We start from the raw sequence: 15,343 nt of genomic DNA, 5'->3' as shown, positions 1-15,343 counted from the left end.
ACTGTGCATCCACCCGAACCCATGTGATCTCCCGGGAGAGGCGAAAAACCAGATAAAGACCCAATGGCCAATTTGGGAGAAAAAAATCTGGGAAATTCCTCTCCGACCCATCTAGGCGATCGAAATTCTTCCAGGAGATCACTCTGTCCCTATATTTTCTACAGTACTTACCTTCTGTAAAGGCGATCTCCACCCCAGCCAGGAACAGGAATAAAACCATCTCCTGAAATCTAACACAGAATTAGAACACAGTAGGAGCAGAACAAGGCTACACGGCCCCTGGGCCCGCTCCGCTACCCACAGGGCCATGACCATTCCAAACCTAGACTCATGTCCAATTTCCTGCCCGCTCCCCGTAACCCTTAAGTCCCTTTACTTCTAGGAAATTATCTATTTCTGTTTTAAATTTATTTAATGATGTAGCTTCGACAGCTTTCTGGGGCAGCAAATTCCACAAACCTACCACCCTCTGAGTGAAGAAGTTTCTCCTCATCTCAGTTTTGAAAGAGCAGCCCCTTATTTTAAGATTATGCCCCCTAGTTCTAGTTTCACCCATCATTGGGAACATCCTCACTGCATCCACCCGATCAAGCCCCTTCACAATCTTATATGTTTCAATAAGATCGCCTCTCATTCTTCTGAACTCCAATGAGTAGAGTCCCAATCTACTCAACCTCTCCTCATATGACCACCCCCTCATCCCCGGGATTAACCGAGTGAACCTTCTTTGTACTGACTCGAGAGCAAGTATGTATTTTCTTCATTATCACATTGCTGTTTGTGGGAGCTTGCTGTGCGCAAATTGGCTGTTGCGTTTCCTACATTACAACAGCGACTCCACTTCCAAAAGTACTTCATTGGCTGTAAAGCGCTTTGAGACGTCCTGAGGTGGGGAAAGGTGCTGTAGAAATAGTCTTTCTATTCCCTTGTCAAGAAACACATGAGAAATGGTCTTTAAGGAGGGGGGAAAAAGCAGGGGAGGGGGTGGGAAACACAGGAACAGGAGGAGGCCATTCAGCCCCTCGAGCCTGTTCCGCCATTCACTGAGATCATGGCTGATCTGTATCCTAACTCCATCCGCCTGCCTTGGCTCCGTATCCCTTAATCCCCTTGGCTCGCAAAAATAAATCTATCCAATCCAGATTTAAAATGATTAATTTGAGTTAGCATCTACTGCTTTCTGTGGGAGAATAACTATTGCATAACTTTACCCCCCTCAATATTCTCGCCCTCATTATAACAGATAACATTCCATTCGCCTTTCTGATTAATCTTTGTACCTGACCACTGTATTTTAGTGATCTGTGTTCATGGACTCCTCAATCTCTATGGACCTTCACTGTTCCTAACTTCTCACCATTTTACAAATCTTTTTGTTTTGGTCTAATGGATGACCTAACACTTAACTGCATTGAAGTCCATCTGGCCCACAGTTCTGGCCCACTCGCTTAATCGATCAATGCCTCCCTGTGGTTCTGTGCTCCCGTCTACACTTCCTCTGGGTGGGGCTGGGAATGTCATTTCTCTTGGGTGCCCCTGGGTCACACGTTGGTGCAGAGAGGGTGTAAGAGGAGATCTGGTCGAGGTGGTCAAAGTTAGGAAGGGAGCAGCAGAAAAAAGAACTCTTTCTGCAGGGTCGGTGAGTCAGTTACTCCGATCGTTGGCAAAGGGACAGAGGGAGAGGTTCGGAGCAATATTTTACACAGAGTGTTGTTGGGACATGGAAAGTCCAGCCAAAAACAGCAGGGGAAGCAGAACGCACAATCCCTTTCAAAAGGCAACTGGGTAACTATTTGAAGAAATACTTTTTAGAAGCTTTTTAAGTCAGGACGCTCACTCCTGCAACAGGACATAGAAAGGCTAGCAGAATGGGCAGACAAGTGGCAGATGGAATTTAATACGGAGAAGTGTGAGGTGATGCATTTTGGCAGAAGGAACAGGGAGAGGCAATATACACTCAATGGCACAGTTTTAAAGAGAGTGCAGGGACAGAGGGACCTGGGAATTAATGTGCATAGATCCCTGGAGGTGGTGGGACATATTGAGAGTGGTTAACAATATGGGATCTTGGGCTTCATAAATAGAGGTATTGAGTACAAAAGTAGAGAAGTTATGCTGAACCTTTAGAAAGCGCTGGTTAGACCTGATGTACCTCAATGAATCCGAGACTCAACGTTAACGGAGCAAAGCAAGGCTTTTATTAACTCAGAAAGTAATACACAGTGGAGAAGTGTCTCCCATCCAAAGATCTGCTGCACTGCCTGTGAGACAGTGCAGCCTGCTTAAGTAGTGGCCAGGTATGGGCAGAGCCCTACACACAATACAGTACAGGTGAGGAAATGAAACTGAAACTAAACTAAACACAGAGAATACAGTGCCTGAGAACACAGAGAATACAGTGCCTGATGAACGGCATATTTCATCACATTCACCCCTTCTACAGATTTAGTCTGTTCGGGGGTTTGATAGTCCTCTGTGACTGACGTAGCTGTTGTGGTGCCGCAGGTGTCGGCTGGGTGTTCCCAGTGGCCTCCTGGGTCTCTGCCGGGGGCGCCGTCAGGGTTGTTGAAGGGGTAGTTGGTGGGGGCACCGTTGGTCGATGTTCTTCCGGGGGTGATGAAAGAGTAGTGGGTGGGTAAGAGTTGCTGTGATCGTTGTTGCTGTTGTTGTCGTGGTTGTTGTCGTTACCGGCTGGGGCGACGTCTTTTATGGACATGGTGTCCTCCCTTCTGTCGGCGTGCCGGACATACGCGTATTGGGGGTTGGCGTGGAGTAGGTGCACTGACTCCACGAGAGGGTCCATCTTGTGGCCCCTCACATGCCTTCGTACAAATACCGGACCTGGGGTGGAGAGCTATGACGGCATGGATACGCCTGAGGTGGATTTCCGGGGAAAGACAAACATTTGCTCATGAGGCGTGGCATTAGTGGCAGTACACAATAGCGACCGTATCGAATGGAGCACATCTGGGAGGACTTCCTGCCAGCGGGAGATAGGGAGGCCCTTGGTCCTTAGAGCTAGAGTGACTGCTTTCCATACTGTCCCGTTCTCTCGCTCCACCTGGCCGTTACCCTGGGGGTTGTAGCTGGTGGTACGGCTCGTGGCGATCCCCCTGGACAGCATGTACTGGCGTAGCTCTTCACTCATGAAGGATGCCCCCCTATCCGTGTGGATGTAGCTCGGCATACCGAACAGGCAGAACAGGCTGTTGAGGCATTTAATGACCGTGGCGCTGGTCATGTCTGGGCAGGGGAAGGCGAATGGGAAACGGGAGTATTCATCCACAATGTTCAGGAAGTAAACATTGCGGTCGACTGACGGGAGGGGGCCCTTGAAATCTAAGCTGAGCCGCTCAAAGGGCCGTGTAGCTTTGATTAAGTGGGCTCTATCTGGGCGGTAGAACTGAGGCTTGCACTCAGCGCAAGTGCGGCAGTTCCTGGTCAGAGACCGAACTTCCTCAATCGAGTAGAGTAAGTTGCGGGACTTTATGAAGTGGAACAGCCGCGTGACCCCTGGGTGGCAGAGGTCATTGTGGAGGGTCTGTAGTCGATCCCCGGTGGCGCTGGCACACATCCCTCGTGAGAGGGCGTCGGGGGATTCGTTAAGGGCCCCTGGCCGGTAAATGATGTCATACTCGAAGGTGGAGAGCTCGATCCGCCACCTGAGAATCTTATCATTTTTAATCTTCCCCTTCTGTTTATTATTAAACATAAACGCTACCGACCGTTGGTCGGTAAGTAGGGTGAAGTGTTTGCCGGCTAGGTAGTGGCGCCAGTGGCGCACTGCCTCCACGATGGCTTGGGCCTCCTTTTCCACGGAGGAGTGTCTGATCTTGGGCCCTTGGAGGGTCCTTGAGAAGAAAGCTACGGGCCGCCCCGCCTGGTTGAGGGTGGCCGCCAAGGCAAAGTCAGACGCATCACTTTCCACTTGAAAGGGAGTGTTCTCGTCCACTGCCTGTAGCGTGGCCCGCTCAATATCCTGCTTAATGCTTTTGAAGGCGGCGTGGGCCTCAGCAGAGAGCGAAAAAGAGGATGCTTTCAAGAGGGGGCGGGCTTTGTCGGAGTAGTTGGGGACCCATTGGGAATAATAAGAAAATAACCCCAGGCACCTTTTCAGGGCTTTGGGAGTGTTGGGCAGGGGCAGCTCCCGTAGGGGGCGCAATCGGTCGGGGTCTGGTCCGATTTCCCCATTCTCCACCATGCTGCCTAGTATGCAGAGGCGCGTGGTGTTGAAAACGCACTTGTCCTCGTTGTAAGTGAGGTTGAGTTTTTGTGCGGTTTTCAGGAACCTCTCGAGGTTCGAGTCGTGATCCTGCTGGTTGTGACCGCAGATGGTGATGTTGTCGAGGTAGGGGAAGGTTGCCTGCAAGTGGTGGTCATCGACCATGCGGTCCATCTCCCTCTGGAAGACCGAGACCACATTCGTCACCCCAAAGGGGACTCTGAGGAATTGGTAGAGGCGTCCGTTCGCCTCGAAGGCGGTGTACGGGCGGTCCTCTGGTCTGATAGGGAGCTGGTGGTACGCTGACTTGAGGTCGATGGTGGAGAACACCCGGTATTGGGCAATTTGGTTCACCATTTCTGATATGCGGGGTAGCGGGTAGGCGTCTAGTTGGGTGTACATGTTGATCGTTTGGCTATAGTCGATCACCATCCGTTTCTTCTCGCTACCCCTCACCACCACCACTTGGGCACGCCACGGGCTGTTGCTGCGTTCAATGACGCGCTCCCTCAGCAGCCTGTCCACCTCGGTCGCGATAAACCGCCTGTCCTCCCAGCTGTACCTCCTGCTTTTGGTCGCTATTGGCCGGCAGTTGGGAGTAAGGTTCGCGAATAGCGAAGGCGGCTTTACCTTCAGGGTAGCCAGACCGCACACTGTGAGGGGCGGCTGGGACCCACCGTAATTGAGCGTGATGCTTTGGTGGTGGCACTGGAAATCCAGGCCCAAGATCACGCTCGCACATAGATTCTTCATGATTAGCAATTTAAAATTATCGTATACAGTTCCGTTAACGGACAATTGTACCGCACAGTAACCCATAATGGTCGATGTCTGGGTTTTATCAGCCATAGAGATGGTGCCCCGTGCAGGGACCACCGTTAGAGAGAGTTGTTGTGCTAGTTCAGGGTGGATAAAACTCTCTGTGCTTCCACTGTCAATTAAACATTTAACCCCGCACCCGTTTACCTCGATGTCCACCATTGATTTGGATAGCGGGTGCGGTCTGGTCTGGTCCACTGTGACCGATGCCACTGTAGGGCCCTGATCGAGACAAGATGGCGTCCACGCTGTCTGCTCACAAGATGGCGGACCCCACGAGGTCGGGCAAGATGGCGTCCAAGATGGCCGCTCCCACGGCGCACACGCGACGGTGGCGGATTTTCCAGCGGGGTTCCCTCTGCACACCTTCCCGAAGTGCCCCTTCTTACCGCACTTAAAGCAGGTGGTGCCTTTCGCCGGGCACAGGTTTCTGGTGTGCTTCGGCTGCCCGCAGAAGTAGCAGTTGGGGCCCCGACGCGTCGCGGCTGTCGTAGGGCTTCTGGGGGGAGAGCGGGGCCCCGACGGTGTCGGGCTGCCGGGCGGGGAAGATGCCTTCCAAGATGGCGGCGCCCTTGGTGCACACGTGGCGGCGTGGGCGGCGCGGGCTGAAGAGTAGGCGTCCGAGTTCCTCTGGGCCACATCCAGGGATCGCGCTGTGTCCACAGCCTGTTTCAGGTCCAATCCCGTTTTTTCCAGCAGTCTCTGCCGGATGTAAGTGGAGCTGAGGCCTGTGGTAAAGGCATCACGAACAAGCTTGTCAGTGTACACTGCGGCTTTTACATCTTGGCACTTGCAGTCTTTGCCAAGCGTTTTCAGGGTGACTAGGAACTCATCCAGCGATTCCCCAGGTCGCTGTGCGCGAGTAGCGAGCAGATGCCTAGCGTACACCTCATTCGTAGGCTGCTGGTAATGCGCCTTTAGGATGTCGCAGGCGGCCGGGTACGTGTCGGCGTCTTGGATGAGGGGGTAAACCCGGTGGCTTACCCAATTCCGCAGGATTCCGAGTTTCATACTTTCAGCGTCCGTAGCGCCTGTGATGGCTGCGGAATTGTCCAGGAAGAATTCCATACACTTAAACCAGTGTCTGAAGCGTGCCGATGCGTCCGAAGCATGCTGGTCCAAATCCAAACATTCGGGTTTCAAGAGTTGATCCATTGCGTTGAAAATTGAGTTAATAAAATTGATGTGCCTCAATGAATCCGAGACTCAACGTTAACGGAGCAAAGCAAGGCTTTTATTAACTCAGAAAGTAATACACAGTGGAGAAGTGTCTCCCATCCAAAGATCTGCTGCACTGCCTGTGAGACAGGTATGGGTGGAGCCCTACACACAATACAGTACAGGTGAGGATATGAAACTGAAACTAAACTAAACACAGAGAATACAGTGCCTGAGAACACAGAGAATACAGTGCCTGATGAACGGCATATTTCATCACAAGACCACAACTGGAGTATTGCGTCCAGTTCTGGTCACCACACTTTAGGAAGGATGTGAAGGCCCTTGAGAGGGTGCAGAGGAGATTTACCAGAATGGTTCCGGGGATGGGGGCTCTTAGCTACAAGGACAGGTTGGAGAAGCTGGATTTGTTTTCATTAGAGTAAAGGAGGTTGAGGGGTGATTTGATAGAGGTGTACAAGATTATGGCGGGCTTGGATAGGCTAGACGGGGAAAGGCTGTTCCCACTAGTTGATGGTACAAGGACTAGGGGACACAGATTTAAGGTTTTGGGCAAGAGATACAGGGGGGATGTGAGGAAAAACTTTTTTACGCAGAGAGTAGTGATGACCTGGAACTCGCTGCTGACGGAAGTGGTGGAAGTGGAGACACTCAATGTTTTCAAGGGGAGACTAGATAGGCACTTGAGTGACATAAACTTGCAGGGCTATGGGGATAGAGCGGGGGAATGGGACTGACTGGATTGCTCCACAGAGAGCCGGCACGGACTCGATGGGCCAAATGGCCTCCTCCTGTGCCGTTATGACTCCTGATCGCCATCTAATGACACCCCCCCACCGCCCAGATAGAAAGAGCATATTGAATGAGGACAGGATCAAGCTCAATTGTAAAGTGCCCCCTCCCATAGTCAAATAGCCTGCTGGCACTCATTGTCTATGCTCATAAGTGGGCGGGGGACAAGGGGGCAGTTACTTGGTCGATCAGTGCCCAGTTACAAATCAATGCCTCGGGAGAGGGAGGTTAAAAAATTGTGGGGGGGAGGTGAGAGCAGATGGGCTAATCTAAAAATGGATTCCCACCATGATGACAATTGGTGGAAAATAAGCCGCTGAGCTCTCCGTGAATGCGAAAGCACAGCTGTGCGCTTCCATTTATCTCCCTGCTTTCTCGTGCGGGGTGGGTTTTGTTGGCGGCACAACGAGCCTGTGTGGGAGCGACTCGTGGGCTTCGGTTCGGAGCCGGGGTCAGTTTAATAAATGGAGGCCTTCCTTCTGCTTCTACTTCCAGATGAATTCTTCCCCCGGACGTCAGGATTCCTCGCCGCTTTCATCCTGTTTTTACTCTTGTTCCTTGGATTACTTGCGGCAGCAGGATACTTTTATCTAAAAAAGTGGAAAGATATTAAAGGTACGACGCACTGGCCACTGATCATTCTCATCACCATTTTGAGAAAAGGTGCCATTTTGAGAAAAGGTGCCATTTTGAGAAAAGGTGCACCATTTTGAGGGAAGGTGCGCCATTTTGAGGGAAGGTGCGCCATTTTGAGGGAAGGTGTGCCATTTTGAGGGAAGGTGCGCCATTTTGAGGGGAGGGGCGCCATTTTGGAGGAAAGGGAGCCATTTTGAGAAAAAGGGTGCCATTTTGAGAAAAAGTGCATCATTTTAAGATTTGAAATGGGAAAGAATTGCCCCAGTTGAATTAAACAGAGTTAAATCGTGACAAATAAACTGTTATCTGTAATGGGATCTTCAGTACTTGAGTTCTGAGGAGAACACCACACTTGGGGACAATTCTCGAGGGGGAGGGGTGAGCGACGGGGAAGAGTATGATCCAAGAACTGCTGACGGAGGAGCTGTGAATCCAGTCAGTGACGGGTGATTTTCACGCTCAGTATTTTGGAATACACTCCCTGATTCCCTGATGCAGCTTTGCAACAGAATAGCACGTTGTGCGTTTATAGTGGCATAACGCTGCTGTCCTGATTAAACAGTGCGTCACCCACCTTTCCCAAGGGCAACTAACCAATGTACGTTCTATTATTTTGTGTGTGTGTGTGTATATATCGAACAGTCCACCATATGTACAAACCTTTCTGTTCTCTTCCAGTGCTCCGTAGCCGCCCCACAATCAGCGGTAAGTAATACTCGGCACAAACATTGCTCCTGCCACCTTTTACCTTTGACCTTTTGAGTTCTTCATCACACGTTTAACCAGTGGGGAAAAATAGTCAGTAAAATCATCTGTCGCTTTTCCTAAACGTTTGGACCGCGTGATTGAGCCAAATGCTGTTTTTATTCCACGGGATTCCAGGATCTTTGGCAATGTTTATCCACCACCCCGTTTTTCCGTGAAATATGCCAAACCAACGCCCTCGGTTCTCATTTGCGCAATCTTAATCGGAATTACCATTGAGGTTATCGGTCAGAGTTCTGCTGGTTATAATTCCGGGACTAGCAGCACACTAGGAGTCTGAGAGTTCGAATCCCAGCCAAAGGCAATTTTCGAAACTGAATTCAATAAATTTGTGGAACAGGAAAAAAATTGATTGTGAAAAGTTGTCGGGTCGTTGTAAAAAAAAAACACCCAGCCAACCGGATCGGTAATGCCGTTCGGGGGAAAGGGAGTCTATACCCACCTAGCCAGTCTGGCCTACACATGGCTCTGGTACCACACTAGGGTAACAGGGATGGGCAATAAATGCTGGCCTTGCCAGCGATGCCCACATCCCGCGAATGAATAAGATAAAAAAGTTACGAGCTGCCAAACTCCCGTTTACCCATCACCGCCTGTGCTCGCTTGACCAACATTGGCTCCCGGTCCGGCAACGCCTCAATTTCTCATCCTTGTTTTCAGATCCCTCCATTGCCTCACCCCCTCCCTATCTCTGTAATCTCCTCAAGCCCCACAACCCTCCGAGATCTCCGCGCTCCTCTAATTCTGGCCTCTTGCGCATCCCCGATTTTAATCACTCCACCATTGGCGGCCGTGCCTTCAGCTGCCTGGGCCCTAAGCTCTGGAATTTCCTCCCTAAACCTCTCTCTCTCTCTCTCTCTCTCTCCTCCTTTAAGACACTCCTTAAAACCGACCTCTTTGACCAAGCTTTAGGTCTCCTGCCCTAATATCTCCTTAAGTGGCTCGCTGTCAAATTTTGTTTGATAACGCTCCTGTGAAGCGCCTTGGGATGTTTTACTACATTAAAGGCACGGTATACATGCACGATGTTGAGGACAGCCATTCATTGAACCTTGCCTTTCTTTTTATTGTAGAATTCGAAGATTTAAAGGAAAGTGAAGGTAAGAGGAGTAACCCTGTCCCAGCTCGTGTCGAGAGTGGCCCTCGAGTCTGCCAGATGCTCATGTCCGAGTATCCAGGAACCTAGAGCTTTCCAGAGTAGTGGTGTAATAAATCGGGCACTGTGTAGGAAGCTGCAGTTGTACAGGGCCTTGGTGAGACCACACCTTGAGTATTGTGTGCAGTTTTGGTTGCCTTATCTGAGGAAGGGTGTTCTTGCCATGGAGGGAGTGCAGCGAAGATTCACCAGGCTGATACCTGGGATGGCAGGAATGACGTATGAGGAGAGATTGGGTTGATTGGGCTTGTACTCGCTGGAGTTTAGAAGAATGAGAGGGGATCTCATTGAAACTTATAAAATTCTAACAGGACTAGACAGACTAGATGCAGGAATGATGTTCCCGATGGTCGGGGAGTCCAGAACCAAGGGTCACAGTCTAAGGATAAGGGGTAAGCCTTTTAGGACAGAAATGAGAAGGAATTTCTTCACCCAGAGAGTGGTGAACCTGTGGAATTCTCTACCACAGAAGGCAGTTGAGGCCAATTCATTTAAATATATTCAAGAAGGAGTTAGATATATTTCTTAAGGCTAAAGGGATCAAGGGATATGGGGAGAAGGCAGGGACAGGGTACTGAATTTGGATGATCAGCCATGATCTCATTGAATGGCGGAGCAGGCTCGAGGGGCCGAATGGCCTACTCCTGCTCCTATCTTCTATGTTTCTATGTTCCAGAGCGTGGAAAATAAAGGGGACACCAAAGCATTGCGTTCTAGGGTGTCCAGTACTATGTAATAATCCGGAGACATGAGTTCAAATCCCACCACGGCAGCTGGGGAATTTAAATTCAGTTAATTAAATAAATGTGGAATAAAAAGCTAGTATCAGTAATGGTGACCGTGAAACTACCAAATTGTCGTAAAAACCCATCTGGTTCACTAATGTCGTTTAGGGAAGGAAATCTGCCGTCCTTACCTGGTCTGGCCTATATGTGACTCCAGACCCACAGCAATGTGGTTGATTCTTAACTGCCCTCTGAAATGGCCTAGCAAGCCTCTCCGACAAAGTCAGCACTGTGGGAGTACCCTCACCACACGGACTGCAGCGGTTCAAGAAGGCGGCTCACCACCACCTGCTCAAAGGGCAATTAGGGATGGCCAATAAATGTTGGCCTTGCCAGCGACGCCCACATCCCATAATCAAATAAATACAAAGTAAAAATGTTCCCGCGACACTGGGTTCCAGGCTACCCCATGAAGTCAATGGGGCACTGGGTTCGAGTGTGCCCCCTGTGGAGGGTACTCACTGTGAATCTAACCCTGAAAGGTCCGTGCTTGCTGATATGACTCAGTCCATTAAGTGGTGGTTGTTTCATTGCCCACCATTGCTATCCCTCATATGGAGGAGTCCAGAGGAGGGCATTTACAACTTCTAATTCTAATGTATCGGCACGGCACAGGTCAGGAGTGTGATGGAATACTCTCCACTTGCCTGGATGAGTGCAGCTCCAACAACACTCAAGTAGCTCGACACCATCCAGGACAAAGCAGCCCGCTTGATTGGCACCCCCTCCACCACCTTAAACATTCACTCCCTCCACCACCGGCGTACCTTGGCTGCAGTGTGTACCATCTAAAGATGCACTGCAGCAACTCGCCAAAGCTTCTTCAACAGCATCTCCCAAACCCACTACCTCTTCCACCTAGAAGGACAAGGGCAGCAGGTGCATGGGAACACCACCACCTCCAAGTTCCCCTCCCAAGTCACACACCATCCTGACTTGGAAATATATCGGCTGATCCTTCATCGTCGCTGGGTCAAAAATCCTGGAACTCCCTCCCTAACAGCACTGTGGGAGTACCTTCACTGCACGGACTGCAGCGGTTCAAGAAGGCGGCACACCACCACCTTCTCGAGGGCAATTAGGGACGGGCAATAAATGCTGGCCTTGCCAGCGACGCAAATATCCCGAGAGTGAATTTTGAGGAAGTGTAGGTGGCAAACAAGGAAACAGTAACTGTGCTTGGCGCAAAGGCCTCTTGTGGGAATTCGAGGGTTTGGAGGAGTGGCTAATGATTTAATTGACTAACGGAAGGCTCAGTGCCAGCCCACGGGCACTAGGCCGAGACCTCGGCTCATTGCTCTGCTCGTTCTTGACGCCTCTTTTCTTTAATTTTTCAGCTGAGATGGCGGCCGATGTTGGTGAGTTTCCAGATAGAAACACTTGACTGGACACTTGAGCTAACTTGTATCAATGTCACCGGGAGCAGATGTCTTCTGTTGCTTTCTCCTCTTTCCGCTCTGCTCCCCAAACCATGGAACAGCCCGTAGGTCAGCTGACTGTAACCGTGTGGGTCAGCGCCGTTGAACAGAGTATGGGCTAACTGTTGTGTATGTAATATGTGTGCTACTTTGAACCTATGGACAGGACTGCACTACTTGTTGGGCGTAGTGATACGCAGTACCACTCCTGGCCATAGGGGTATAAATAGTACTGTGGGTACTGATCTCCCCTCAGTTCCCGCCTGTGGGCATGAAGTAAAGACCTATGTATAGTCCCTACCTCTAACCAGTAAAGACCTGTTTTATTGTTACTGATTAAGTCTGAGTATTAATTACTTGAACAACTCACAGATTTAACACTGGCGACGAGTCTGATTCGGACCCTGCGGCAGTCACTCCACGGCAGCTTCGTCCACAGCCAGGACGTTGCAGAGAGGTTTCCACCCTCTCCACCCCACTGGAAGACATCCTGACCTCGGAGCCTCCATCGGCGACCGTCAGCTTCTTCTCCAGCTTGGTGGTGGGTAAGCCGTTGTCTGAGCCGGGCAGCGACGCGACAGGCAGTCGACCACGTTGGCCGCACGAACGGGGCTGGGGGAGCTGGAGGAATAGGGCGCGAGAGCCGCTTCGAGCGGGAGGCGTTTCAACAGAGCGATCGCATCTCCTGATAAGAGCCGAGAGCCGCTTCGCGATCCAGCGATCGCATCCGCTGATAAGGGCCGCACTCGGGGGCTGAAGGGAGACGGCGTTGGGGGACGGGTGAAGACCGCCAAGCGCGGGAAAACCGCCATTTTGTGGGCGGAGGACGACGGCAAGAGCGGGAAGCCGCCATCTTGGATAGCAGTAAAAAAAAAAATCTGAGAAATTGCAAATCTGATAAAGTACTACAATGCCTAAACACGGGAATATTAGCAACTTTGATAGTGACATCGAAGATTGGGCCATATATGTTGAACGAGTTAAAAATTATTGTAAGGCCAATAAAATTCATGAGGCTGATAAAGCACTAACATTATTAAATTTAATGGGTGCGAAGACATACGGGCAATTGAAACACCTGTTATCACCAGATGAACCGGCGGATAAGACGTTCGATGAGATTGTTACTGTCCTGAAAGATCATCTAAACCCCACGCCGCTGATGCTAGCGGAACGATTTAAATTTTACGACAGAAGGCAGCTACAGCATGAAAGCAATGCTGATTATTTGCTGGAATTGCGTAAATTAGCGAAATATTGCCAGTTTGGAACGGGACTGACAGAGGCACTTCGAGACAAATTTGTGTGTGGTTTATTTAAACAGGATACACAAAAGCGACTGCTCGAGGAGAATGAGCTGACGCTTGAGAAGGCGGTCACTATGGCAGCAGCACACGAAGCCGCAGCGAGAGGCACGGCAGTAATGCAGCTACGGTCACCGGAGCTCAGTGCACACAAATTGGGTGTGAGTTCTGGCAAATGTTATCGTTGTGGAAAGACAACGCATGATCAGAACCAGTGTTGGTTTAAAAACCAAGAATGTAGAACTTGTGGTAGGCTTGGACATATAGCTAGAGTATGCAGGTCAGCGAAGAAGACCAGCAACAAGAAGTCACCGCAAGGAAAATACGCAAAGGTACACAAGGTGACCGAACAGGAGTCCGATTCAGACGCTAGCAGTAATGAACTGGCTAGCTTAAGAGTACTCAACGCTGGTAAGGGTGCAGACCTCCAGACAATTTGGGTCACTCTTCAGATAGAAGGAGTCCAAGTAAAACTGGAATTGGACACTGGATCGGCATTGACGGTCATAAATAAGAAAGATTACGGAAAGTTATTCCAACATATTCCCCTACAGGATACGGGGATTATATTGGAAACATACACGGGGCAAAGAGTGTACCCCATCGGGAAAATAGAGGTTGCAGTGGTCCACAAGGGCGAAGACAGTCAAATAATGGACTTATATGTGATATCTGAAGGAGGTCCTCCACTACTAGGACGGGAGTGGATTAGGAAAATGAATATGGACTGGCATTTCCTACAAACAATAACGAGTGAGAACTCGGTGAAGATAGTCGGCCCAGACTCTGGAACGGATGATGGTAAGCCCAACTCAGGTGCAAAAGACAAAGTTTCAGCACAGAATTCCACTGAGCAACAACAACATAGTTTAACTGTGGATTCTGAGTCTGGCAAGTCTACTGATGTGCCCATTTCTGAGGGACACCGGGCTCGAACTCAACTCCATTTCAAACTACAACAGCAATTAGAACAAATGCTTCGCCGTTGTGAGCAAGAGTTGAATGCAACGAAAGAGTTCTTTGATATAGAGTTGGAGAATCTGGAAAGACAACAGAAGCAGCTGATGGAGAAAATGGAGCAGGAGCACACAAAACGTCTGATGTCAGAGGAGTTAACGGTCAGCCAACTCCTGCATATGCTGAAGGACAGGACTCTGAAATGGGAAAAACTTGAACACGAACTTCAATATTCAAACGAAAGGGGTTCGGAGCTCTCAAAGGTTATTGGAAGAGCTGAGGTGGCAACACAGACTGAGATGACTGCAACAGAGCAGCCCTTGGATGCCAAAAGTACGCTGACTCACGTCAACGTAGAACAACAGACCGCTGAAACAGCTGCTCCGGTAGAGGGATTGAATAGTCCGATCAATCAATCTCCAAAAGAAGTTGAAGTCGTAAAATCTCAAATGAGGTCATTAGTAAACGACTTGCTGAAAGCCCAGAAAAAGCTGAATGAAGAGGTACGCATGAAGAAGTCTCTTCAGGAAAGATGTCTGGACTTGGAACAAAAGCTGGCTAACGCCCAGCTGGGTATGGAGGAAATAGAAGACCCTCTCGCTGGCCTAGATCAGGACGACACCGAATATTACTATGTCCTGTCCTGCCCAACTTGTAACTTCGACTCCCACCATACAGAAATCATGGAGGAGCACCGAAAGTCTACGGAACATCGGGAGAAGGTGGCTCTACTACGGAAAAAGGAGGGAGAGAAGGAGGAACTGCGCATGCAGCTGGCAGCTGACAGTGGAGCCCAGAGAGTCTCCAAGAAGCAGAAAAGGAAAAGTCGAAACAGAAGATGACCCATCTGAACCATTATTACCTCTACCAGATCACACACGTGGTCCCTCCGAACGGAGCCAATTCAGTTCGGAAGTTCAAACTGTTAAATCCATGGAAGGACTATTGAATGAGTCACTCCAGCAACGTGAACCGACTCCACCACAGAGATTGAATCTGTGAACTGTTTTCCGCAGAGACTGAATCTGTGATCTGTTTTGACATGAAGTTATCTATGTATCTATGTTATTCTGTTATGTAAACCTGAAGTTATATATGTATATATGTTATTACGTTATGTTAAATGGGGAGATGACTGTAAAGCTAGGAAGGGAGGAATGTTGTGTATGTAATATGTGTGCTACTTTGAACCTATGGACAGGACTGCACTACTTGTTGGGCGTAGTGATACGCAGTACCACTCCTGGCCATAGGGGTATAAATAGTACTGTGGGTACTGATCTCCCCTCAGTTCCCGCCTGTGGGCATGA

General features: G+C 49.8%; 1 pseudogene across 1 annotated transcript in view; it reads left to right on the top strand.

The window, feature by feature from the left end:
• Positions 1 to 15,343, top strand: part of LOC147096273 (butyrophilin subfamily 3 member A3-like) — a 62,657-nt pseudogene that overhangs the window by 30,475 nt on the left and 16,839 nt on the right. Inside the window, exons 5-8 of the transcript XR_015074600.1 lie at positions 7,508 to 7,627; positions 8,327 to 8,353; positions 9,487 to 9,513; positions 11,692 to 11,712. The product of XR_015074600.1 is annotated as a butyrophilin subfamily 3 member A3-like (transcript). The remainder of the gene's footprint in view (positions 1 to 7,507; positions 7,628 to 8,326; positions 8,354 to 9,486; positions 9,514 to 11,691; positions 11,713 to 15,343) is intronic.

Source organism: Somniosus microcephalus, unplaced genomic scaffold, assembly GCF_052327205.1.
Source record: "Somniosus microcephalus isolate GS21.2 unplaced genomic scaffold, FLI_Smic_1.0 unresolved_chr1, whole genome shotgun sequence".
Taxonomy (NCBI): Eukaryota; Metazoa; Chordata; class Chondrichthyes; order Squaliformes; family Somniosidae; genus Somniosus; species Somniosus microcephalus.
Note: the sequence above shows the minus strand (reverse complement) of the source record. Positions and strands in the feature narration are given on the sequence as shown.